Source organism: Ipomoea nil, unplaced genomic scaffold, assembly GCF_001879475.1.
Source record: "Ipomoea nil cultivar Tokyo-kokei standard unplaced genomic scaffold, Asagao_1.1 scaffold2868, whole genome shotgun sequence".
In the NCBI taxonomy this organism is placed as follows: domain Eukaryota; kingdom Viridiplantae; phylum Streptophyta; class Magnoliopsida; order Solanales; family Convolvulaceae; genus Ipomoea; species Ipomoea nil.
Genome location: NW_017619296.1, coordinates 847,108 through 859,408, shown reverse-complemented (window position 1 = coordinate 859,408; position 12,301 = coordinate 847,108). Strand labels below are relative to the sequence as shown.

At 34.0% G+C, this 12,301-nt stretch overlaps 1 pseudogene; it reads left to right on the top strand.

Moving 5' to 3' along the window:
• Positions 1-300: 300 nt before the first annotated feature.
• Positions 301-12,301, top strand: part of LOC109160660 — a 35,111-nt pseudogene continuing 23,110 nt past the window's right edge.

Below are 12,301 nucleotides of genomic sequence, written 5' to 3'. Positions count from 1 at the left end.
GTGGATGTCGCCCAAGTGTGTAAGGTCTTTTTTAGGCTTTATGTTGGCAGCATAATGGCTCATAAAGCGGTCGGCCAACTCCTCAAAGCTGGGGATCGATCTTGGGGGTAAGGCCACAAGCCATCTCTTGGCCGACCCCTTCAGAGTCGGCAAGAAGGCGCGGCACATGACTGGGTCCTTGACCCCTAGAACTTGCACTGGTAGCTCAGGAGGTGCTCGCCTGACCCGTCGAAAGTGGCTTGCTCTGGAAACTTGAAGTCACAGGGTATCCTGTACGCCATAATTTCAGCTGAGAAGGGCATGGCGGTGAGTAGTGCCCAACCTGGGGACTTGGTTTTGCCTTCCACTTGCTCCTTCAAATTGCGCAACTCCTGAGCCAGGTGAGCCACTTCGCCAGTATTCCTTGAAAGATTTCCCGTGGATTCGGAACTCTCCCCGACTTGCGACTCAGCTTGCCGTTCCTCGTTGCGAGTGGGCCTCTCGGTCTGTCGTGCCCGAGTCCTGGTTCTTCTGGTATGAGTTCTTTCTCGGATGGCCTCACGATTCTATTCTCCTCCTCCAGTCGTTCTCTCGCCGATCGACGCGTTACATTTAGGCCTAGTCTTGAATGAACCAACCGTGACGGCGGATCCTCTGCTCTTCGATCCTCTCGCCCGCCTCTATACGACCTTTGGGGCAGTTGCTGGTCTTGCGGCTGTGGATTGGGCGGTCGGGAGACCGTCGATTCTCTCATTTCTCGAGTTTCCGCAGCTACGGCACGAGTAATGGCCTGGATCTGTTCGGGAGTGAGGGGTATCATCGATGCCGGTCGGTTTAGAGGCGCCGAGTTATCTCCCTGACTCTGAAAATTCCGTTGGTTCAACTGATCTCTTAGGTCTGCTTCCGGCACGCCGTTACGACCAGAGGCGTGACTTCGTCCCTCAAACATTTCGTAAGATTCCTTGCTTCTATCTGCTCGTCTCTCTTTTCTGTCTCCGATTCTCCTCTGGATGCACAAGAACGGCCGTAACCTTTCGTTACGTCCCCACAGACGGCGCCAGTGTTGGTTTTAGGGTTTTTGGGCCCAGGGAGGTCCAACACAACCGTGGTTGGTGGATTCACCTTTCAAAAATGGAAGGGAATAAGAATTCTTTTGTGAATGTGGGTCTCTATTCTCTTGGCATGGACTTGCCCTTTTTTACAGCTTTTGTGGAGCCTTTTATAGTAGGTCTCCTTTGGATTGGACTTTAAAACATACATTTAAGGTCATAATTGGCCCATTAATCACTACTTATCTCTAAAGGCCGTTGGGCTGCCGTTACTGGGCTTCCCAACGGCTCTTTGACGGGGTCTCTTAAACACCCTCTTAAATGCTCAAATGGTTTCTTGTCACTCGCGCCGATCTTGGGGTCGAGCCGACTCCTTGGCTCAGTCCATACCTCTCTTGGGTCTTCCTTCTTTTGGGTCTGGCCCCTTCCTCCCTTCGGGCCACTCTTTACTTTTGGGCTTCTTCTCTCTCTTCCAGGCTTTGGGCCCGGGGTCCACACCCCATCAATAATCAACTTAATTAATAGTTTGTAATTCTTAATGGCCAAAATAACAGTTAAATCCTTAATGTCTCAAAACAGGCCAAGACAATAATTATAGCCCTTAATCACTCAAATTAGGCTCATAAACCTCAATGGCCCATGTAAATTAGAACATGGATGGAAAATGGTCTAATAGTGAAGTAGACCCAAAACTTAATATTATTACCAACGATGAATACCAAAATATGGTAGTTAATAATAATTAAAACTATTACCAACGATGAATACCAAAATATGGTAGTTAGTAATAATTTTTTTTTTGGAAGGGGAATAAGAATAACTTCTACTATACTAATAAGAGCCCAAGAGAGTTAGGCCTATAGTGGGTAGAAAAAATGGCGGTCACAGATTTTAAACAAATGAATGGCTCAGATTAATTAAAAGATTGATAAGATTTAAATTTTACACTAAAATTTCTTAAAATACCCACACACCGTTACTAATTCCGTTAAAATTTTAAGAATTGCCATTAGTTCACCGTTAACTTACTCATTGATTTCAATAAAATAAAATTAAAAAAAAAAAAAAAAAAAGGTCTTAGGTTCGAACCTTATCCCAATCAAAGTTGGCATAATTAGTACTCTATTTTACTCTTATTAAATTACTAGTTTTTTACGCGCATTGCGCGATTGGGATAATGCCCAATATATATTTTTTAAATAAGTACTTTAAAGTATATTAAGACAAGATTATATTGGATTGTTCATACATAGATAATTGAATATTAAATTTGAATATTTAAATAGGTAATTCTAAGTTTACAAATGCAAGTTAATATAGTCAAGATTGATTATAATTGTCAATAAAATAATTGCATAGGTATACTTGAAACCAAATACGGGACATAAGGGAGAGCAAATAAAAATTTGGGCATAAAATATTAAATATATACTAATATTGAAGAGCTAACTGCTGATTGTCAAACAAGGACATTGCGAGATATTTTCTCACTTCAATTTGTTGTGTGATTTGAATACTCTTTTGTCAATAAATCCCCAAGTAGTTAATATGATTGGCTTAATTTTTTTAATTTTTTTTAAATTATTATTATTATTATTATTATTATTATTATTATTATTATTATTATTATTATTATTATTATTATTATTGTTGTTGTTGTTGTTGTTGTTGTTGTTGTTGTTGTTGTTATTATTATCTATACCCTTAGGTCATTTTACATGTTAATATAAACAGCTATTTTTTTCAAATATTTGTTTACCAACCGTTGATATAATTCGCTGGTCAAATTCGCTAATATAATCCGCTAACACTAACCGCTAACTGTTGATTGTCAAACAAGGACATTGCGAGGTAATTCTCATTTCAAATTGTTGTGTGATTTGAATATTCTCTTTGTCAACAAATCACTCAAGTAGTTAATATGATTGACTTTATTAATTATATTTTTTTAAATGTTTTCATGGTATTAATAAAATTCTTGGTAAATAAATATATAGCATTATTTTGTATTATAACTTTGATATTTAATTAAAAAATAGTGCACAAAAAAGATAATAGACAATGTAGTGAATATAATCAATTGATGAATTTGAATGTATAGAATTTTTTACATTGGAGAAATATAAAGACCATATAACTAATAAAATTATTTCTCTTAATTAATTTATTGATAATGTGAATAATTTTTTTTAATAAAGGCATTGTAGGGACAATGTAGCAAATATAATCAATTGATGAATTTGAATGTAAAGAATTTTTATATTGGAGAAAAATAAATACAATATAACTAATGGAATTATTTCTCTTATTTAATTTCTTGATAATAATAATTTGTTTTGAATAAAGACATTGTAGACACATAATTCTAAATTTAAGAAATGCATATGTATTATTTTTTGTTATAGCTACTAAATTATTATTTATTTATAATTTAATAAGAGTAAAATAGAGTACTAATTATGCCAACTTTGATTGGGATGAGGTTCGAACCTAAGACCTTTCTTATCGAAATCAATGAGTAAGTTAACGGTGAACTAACATAAATTAACGGAAAAGATAATATTTAACGGAAAAGTTAACGGAAAATCATATTCATTAAGGATAAATTAGGAAATTTTAAGAAAAAAATAAAATCTGATCGATCTGAGCCATTCATTTGATTAAAAAACATGACCGCCATTTTTTCTACCCATTATAGGCCTAACTCTCTTGGGCTCTTATTAGTATATATATATAGTAGATATAGTAGATATAAATAATAATTTAGTAGCTACAACAAAAAATTATAGATATGCATTTCTTTAATTTAGAATTATGTGTCCACAATGCCTTTATTCAAAAAAAAATTATTCATTATGAATAAATTAAAAAAGAGAAATAATTGTATTAGTTATATTGTCTTTATTTTTCTACAATATAAAAATTCTTTACATTCAAATTTATTAATTGATTATATTCGCTACATTGTCCTTACAATGTCTTAATTCAATGAAAAAAAATTATTCATTATCAATAAATTAATTAAGAGAAATATTTTCATTAGTTATATTGTCTTTATCTTTCTCAAATGTAAAAATTTTTACATTCAAATTCATCAATTGATTATATTCACTACATTGTCTATTATCTTTTTTTGTGCACTATTTTTCTAATTAAATATCAAAGTTATAATACAAAATAATGCTATATATTTATTTACCAAGTATTTTATTAATACCATGAAAAAATTAAAAAAATATATAATTAATAAAGCCAACCATATTAACTACTTGAGAGATTTTGTGACAAAGAGAGTATTCAAATCACACAACAAATTGAAGTGAGAACTACCTTGCAATGTCCTTGTTTGACAATCCGTAGTTAGTGGATTATATTAGCAGATTTGACCAACGAATTTATTTAATTATTAACATTGGGTAGAAAAAATGACCGCCAAATTATTAAATCAAATGAATGGTTCAAATTGTTCAGGTTTTAATTTTTTTTAAAGTTTTTCTAATTTATCCTTAATTATATGATTATCCATTTAATTTTTCTGTTAAATACCGTTAATTCGCCGTTAGTCTATTAATATAGAATTATAATTACACCATTAATCTAATTCTAATATTAAAGTCTTAATAGAACTTAACCACAAATCATAATGTCGAAATCTCCTCAAACAATATTAGTATATATTTAATATTTTATGCCCTAATTTTTATTTGTTCTCCCTTATGTCCCGTATTTGGTTTCAACCATACCTATACAATTATTTTATTGACAATTATAATCAATCTTGACTATACTATCTTGCATTTATAAACTTAGAATTACCTATTTAACCCGCACGGGCTTAGCTCAATGGTTTAGTGGGCAGTATTTGGGAGAAGAGACCAAGGTTTGAACCTCGGCGGCGGCAGTGCGGGAATTATGTCCAAAGTGGGCAGATTCCTTGTTCGCACCGGCATTTGTTTCTATCTGCTGAACCACTGAGTCACCGTGATTTACAACTTCCCACAATGCTCTGTCGGGTCGGAGTGTGGGGGGCCCTTGGGGTTGGGGACTCAACCTTTGGGGTAAGAATTACCTATTTAAATACGCAAATTCTTAATATACTTTAAAATACTTATTTAAAAAAAAAACATTGGGAATTATCCCAATCGTGCAATGCGCGTAAAAAACTAGTTATTAAAATAAGTGCTCAATACAAAAAGGAATCACTGATAACCAGCACAACTTAATAAACATGTTATAATCTTAAAAGGAGCTACAATTATTATTTAAATATCAATCAAAATGATGGGATCCATACTTTAATGACCCAAGATAGGTCCCAAATAGCTTGTTCAAAATAGGTTCTAAAGTCCCAGAAACACATAAAACTAAAATGTGCTCAAAATTAACGGAAAACCAAAACAAGCTACTTTAACAGGCCATAATACCTAAAATTGACCTAAGGATCTAAAAATGAATGATATTCTAATAATGAATTTATGAGTTAATAATATGCTAAATCCAACCTTAATATATATGCTTTTCTAAATGTATAATTATAATAAAATATTTTATGAATATACAAAGCATGCTTGGATTTTTGCATATTAATATATTATTATTAACTCATAAATTCTTAATAAATTGCAACAATTGAGGCAATTTAATGTGCACCTTAACATTAAATTAAAATTCAAATAGCAAATTAAAACTTAATATTTGCTCCAAATAGAATGATAATTTAATAATTATTTAAGGAGGAATTAATTGAACAATTAACTAGAAGAAGTTTACATATGATGATGAAAACTGAAGCAGACCCAAACAAACTATATAGGCCCAAGATTTATTTTTTTTTTAGTATTGGACCAGGTCTGCCCCAATGGGCCTGACCCGGCCCAACCCTCATAACCCATCATCATCTTCTTCACGTTAATCAGCCCTAGCTGCCTTCTTGAACAAAGACCGGACTAACAACAACAAATATGGTCGCCGGCGTGCCTGAAAGAGAGGAAGGCAGCAGCGACATCACCGGGAAATCCCAGTTCCGCCTCCACCGCCTAGTCTCGTCACAGCGCCACCGCCTCCGCCGTTCGTCTGCCGCGATGCAACCAGCCAGGCAACAATTTGCAGAGCTCGACGTTCCTTCGCGTCGTGCATTCGTCACCGTCGGACTACTATCATCAGCCAAAACCAACGCCATCGCTCGATGCCAACTGCCCTCAACCCGCCGTCGTCCCTAAGAGCAGTACGGAGATGGAGTAGCAGCGGCCGGTAGCCGGCGTCGCCTGACGTAGAAGAACAAGCAAAGGACGTCACCGGGAAAACCCAGCCCCGCCTCCACCTTTCCTCCCGATGCAACGCTAGCTTCGTCGCAATGCCAATTCTCCTTCCGCTGTGGACACCGAGCTTAATGACGTAACAACTGTGGCTGCAAGAGGAAAAACAACGCTCAACATCTCGCCGGCGACTGGTTCTCGAAAATAAAATACAGTTGCTCACCAAAACATTGTGCGATGGGCAGTAGGTAAAACTTTAAGGCTGAAATTCAATCATCAGCTCACAAATCATCTAAAATTAATTCTTGCCACCCTAAATCAATTACAAATGATCCATCCAAATTCCAAAATATACATGATCAATTTGCTCAATTATATCAAACAATATTTGCTCTTTATATGCATATTTTGAATAATTAAAGAATTGCAATTAAAAACTAGATAGATGAACATATACAAAAGCTCAATGTATATGGAAAAACTTAATGTTGATTTTAGGCAATACAATCAACCAGGCGGAGATTATAAAGGCTCTGAAACTAAATGTTAGATCTAAATAGTCTAAATATAATAAACTACAGTATACGACAAACCTGACCTCGTATGAGAGCGAAAACGTAGCCGTGTTGATCTCCAGCCATGGTTGATATTCCTGTTGTGTTGCCTATCTAAATAGTCTAACTATAATAAACTATAGTGTACGAGACACCTGACCTCATATGAGAACGGAAGCGTAGCCGTGTTGATCTCCAGCCATGGTTGATATTCCTGTTGTGTTGCCTCAACGGTAGACCGTTAGCCATTATTTGCCTCATACCTGAATCAGAACCATAGATGGTGTATTGATGTCTACTGAGCAGTATGAGTACTGTAACTGAATATGCTAATATCAGTCATCCTGTATTGTGACACCCCGTAATCCAAAATCGATTAAGGGATTAATTAAGTAATTAATCCTAATTCAATTGGTATCTTAATTCCTAAACATCCTGAAAATTCAATAGTCGGGGACTAGTAATTGACTAGTCAACCCCAAAGTCAAGGTTGTACCTTAAGCTTTGTGGGGAGTTCCCTTATTCCCTTACACCTCTTTATGTTAGTAAGGGTATTCATGACTTTTCACCCACTGTTAGTAATGCAAGCTAATCTAGTAGACACTCCTCATTTTCTCTCCTTACACTTTCCAAACTTTAGCTCTACCTTCTATCTAAAAAGGTAGATAGCTTTTCTTCCAAGCCAAGTTGAAGCTTTGTCAAATCTTCAAGAGTTGTCTCCAAGATTATACCTTTCATACATTTGGGCAACTAGGAGGGTAAGATCTATGTTCATCTTGTGTTTTTAGTGTTTTCTAAGGTGTCTTTTCTTAAAGATAGAATCTTTATGATCTTTTGGTGTGTTCTTGAAGTGGGTTTGGAAGATGAGCCTTATTAGGAGCTTGGTGAAGTGTTAATTGAAGGTTTTTGTCTACAAGAGGTAACCCATGCTCTACAAAATCTATTTTGCTTGCCTATGTGATGATTTCTTGGTTTCTACATGTGATTTTGCTATGAAATGTGAGTGTTTATGCATTGTCTTGTGAAAATGCATATCTAGAGCTTGTGTTTAGGGTTCTTGTATGCCATTGCTTGGCTATTCCTTTGATTCAAGTCATTTTGTTTTATTTGGTGAGATTTGGCATGTTTTGGACTTGAATGTGAGCTTGGTGTTGAAAATCCCCGAAGGGATTATTTGGTGTACAGGTACGTACCCGCGGGCGGAACAGCGGGTAGGCGTCCACCCGCGGGGTACAAGTTGATCGTGGGTGTTGTACCCGCGGGGAACAATATGTGGTTGTTGGGGGATTTGTTCCCTGTGATTCTTTTGACTCGCTATTTGGTGTTTTGACTTCCCGATGTTCTTTTGTGGAACTATTTGAGCGTCTTCTTGATGTTTCGTATGTCTAGAACTATATGGTAGGAATCCATGTAGGATTTGGTGTATCTAATCGTGCTAAGTGTTCAACATTGTGTTTCGATGAACCATGATGAGTCTTGTGTGTTCTACGGAACTACGTTTGTTTTACCCGTTTGATAAGCATGCTAGTTCGGTGTTTAAATTCTAGCGTGTGTGTTGTTTGTACCTTCCTATCGTTGATGATGACTTGTGTTATTCATCGTTGTTGTTGTTGGACTGTGATCCACTCCTTGATTGAGTATGGTTTCATATCTTCGTTGTGATCCGTTGATTGATTCCTGTTGTGGTGTGATGTGTGTGTGGCTGTACCTGGATTGCACGATTAATGGTATGGGACACTAGTCACCAAGGTACGGCAGTGGTCCTCGTGGTGGCCATGACGTGATTATGGAGTTTATGACCTTTGTGTAAGGTTCACGTATTTCTTGGGTGGCATGTGTTGCCGTGTGTGTGATCGGTCCCCTCGTGTACTATGAAATCGGTGGTTCTGTTGGAGATCTGTCAGAGAGGGGACGACGGTCTTCGGAGGGAAAAGGTTGGACTTGGAGTACAGGGGTCCTGGAGGTAAAGGTTGGAACTAAACATAAGGTTGGGGGTAGCCATAAGGTTGGAACCGGGCATAAGTAAGGCATATCAATTCGTGATGGGTAATGTCACGAAGGCTTGTGTAGCCGTTGTTGTGAGTTCTCTTCTTGTGACGTGTGTTTTCACAAAGGCATGTGTTGCCTAGGCATGTGTTGCCATTGGTCGTGTCCTTATTCTCTTGTGTTATGCATGTCGGGTGTTAATCTATTGTGTGATGATAGATTATACCTTGAGCCGTTCTTGTGAGTCATTGTTGTTCTTCGTAGTCTTGGGATGTGTTCCCTAATCTTGTTGTGAGTGCTTTGAGTCTTGTGTTGACCTTTGCTCTTGATTTTGAACTTTTATATATATATATATATATATATATATATATATATATATATATATATATATATATATATATATATATATATATATATATATGTATGTATGTATGTATTCCGTTTCGCAAATGACTTTACAAACGTATATCTTATCTATGTATGATATTTCACATGTATTGGTGGGTTACCTGCATTATTCGCTGACCGGGCGTCGTCCCATCTCTTGTGTGTTTCTTTCAGGTGATGTTTAGACGAGAGCGCGGTTTAGTGCCAGCTAGTGTAGCTCCTTTCTTGTGTTTTGTGGCCTGTGAGCCAAGTATAGCTACTTAGTACTTTGAACATGTACGGTTTTAAATGTTGAACTATGCAGATGTTAGCCTATGCGTTCACCTTTGGGTGAGCGTGACATAGCACCCCTTTTACTTCCGGTTTATATATTCCTCTTTCAATCTTTCGCTGTGTCTGATGTTTTGTTTAGATATCTGCATATTTAAGGCTTTAAATAGCTTGGAAAATCAGGGGGTGTTACATGTATCCCATCAATCCAGGATTATATTAGGCACAGAGTTTGGTGGACTAACAACTTCTAGTTATTCAGTCAAACCAGACCACTTAATAAGCCTAGTCCACTTACACAACTTAATTAAGGCCCTAATATATAACATATAATATATAATATATATTATTAGGGAAAATCTTACATACAGTAGATATTGTTATAATGATATATATAGTAAAAATTAAATTAAGTTACAAATTTCTTTTGAAGTTTTCATGCATTGATAATATTATATGTAAACTTGTTAAATTGGAGCCAGTAAGATGACAACATTGTCAGTTCTTTGGATAATGGTCATACCGTTTTAGAATCCATGTGTAATTGTATTTTTGATCAATAACTTTGTAGTTAGGTTGCGCAGGTCTCACAATGATGTAAGAACAATTTTGTCCGATAAAAAAATAATAGTATAATATTTGTAAAATAATGTACAATTGTACCATTATAAAAATATATACAAAAAATATTAATATTATAATGACCTAAATCACTCCAATAATGGAAAAACATAACTGAAATATTAATTTTTGTTCCAAATAATCAAAAGAAGGTTTAATTAAACGAAAAAAAAAAAAAAAAAAAAAAAAAAAAAAAAACTTAACCTAAATTTATTTTTAAAGAAAAATGCCAAAAAAAAAAAAATCAAATGAATTTTAAAGTTCCTGATTTATAATCTTTTATGCTCAACTTTGAATGCTATGTATTTCGTCGGCCTAATTATTTGACCAAAGTTTATGTTAAATTTTATATTATATTATATTATATTATATTATATTATATTATATATATATTATATATATATATATATATATATATATATATATATATATATATATATATATATATATATATATTAATACATTTTATCATATTCGTAGTATATGTTTAACAATTATTCCAACTCTAATTGGAATGGGGTTAAAACCTAAGACCTTTTATAGAAATTAATGAGTAAGTAAGAATAATAAATAGTTAACGCGATATTCCGTTTCTAAAGTTTATACTAACGAAATTTTGGGTTATTTAAGGGAAGAAAATAATATAATAGAGGGTAAAAAAGGAAAATCATTAAAAAATACTAAAATCAAAATAATATGAACCAATCTTTTTAAGAAACAGTAATTATAGTGACATTTTTTTTGTTCCAGTTAAGGGCCTAACATTATTGGCTCTTATTAGATTTGTAGATATCTAGTGCTAACTTACATCCATTTTTCAATGTGGGAGTGTGTGACAGTGGCACAAAAAAAAAATACTTAAAGTCCTTCCAACTTATTTTTTCCAAACATAAGTGGGTATACTTTAAGAATCAATTTATAATTCACTTAATTATTATCTATTTTGAGTGTATAATATATCAAATTAAACCCCTGACTTTAGAGAATCCAAATCAAATTTGACCTGTTCGAAATCTGAAGTGAACCCCACTAAAAATTATAACACAAAATGATCATTTTACATGTCAATTTTAGTTAATTTTTCCAACATTAATTTCTTGAGATACCAATTAGGGATGTCAATTGGACCAGTCTGTTCAGTTTTGGACTAGCCTTATCGGGCTGTCGTGTTTATCGGCTTATGCTAATCACTTTTTTGTAGAGTTCAAAATTCTTGGATTAACCCTAAAACCTCGAGCTATCGGGCTTAACTAAAACTTTTAGATTTTGAAATTAACATTATAAACTTTCAATTTTAATAAGTTAGTGCATTTATAGTAAATAATTAATATACGTACATTATAATATATTATTTATAGCAATTAATTTCCAAATTCTAATTAAAAATAATTAATATACTTACATTATAATATATTATTTATAGTCAGTTTTTAATTTTTCATTATTTATTTTCATAAGAAGATTTTATTTTGTAATATATTTATGAAATTTTTATTTAAAAATTTAATACAAAATATAAAAAATGAGTTTACATATAAACTTTATGTATATTTTATTCAACATCACTTCTGTAACAAAGAATAACCTTAATTGGCTCGGGCTATCAGGCTAGCTCACTAAATTTTGGTCTAGCACATTCGGACCACTTGACTTATCGAGTTAAAATATTTTTATCATAATCTTAAATTTTTTTGAATTAGTCAGGTCAACCCATAGATTTAAGGTTAAAATTGACATCCCTAGTTACAATTTGTTAAAGAATTTCTATTTCATGTTCAAAATGCGTAGCAAAAATAAATAATATAATTAGGGTATGTTTGGCATGACCCATATCCTCATCATGAACAATGATTCTCTTCCACACCCCATTCTATCCATTCACATCACTCTACCCTAGTAGGCTAGGACTAAGTCTATATCTACAATAAAAGCCCTAGCTAATTCTATACATCCTCCCTTTACGCAATTGAACTCATAATAATATGAAGCATCTATAACACAAGAGAAAGCTCAATACAAATTCCATAGAAAATCTAGTTATTCACTATTTTACTCACAAATTAAAAGCACAATGAAATTCCATATTTGAAACCACAAATGAAATTGAAGGAATTGAAATTTAGGTAATGAAAATTTAGGTTTGGTCCAATGTAGATTGAAGATACAAGCTTGAATTGAAGTAGTAATTGAATTGCAATCT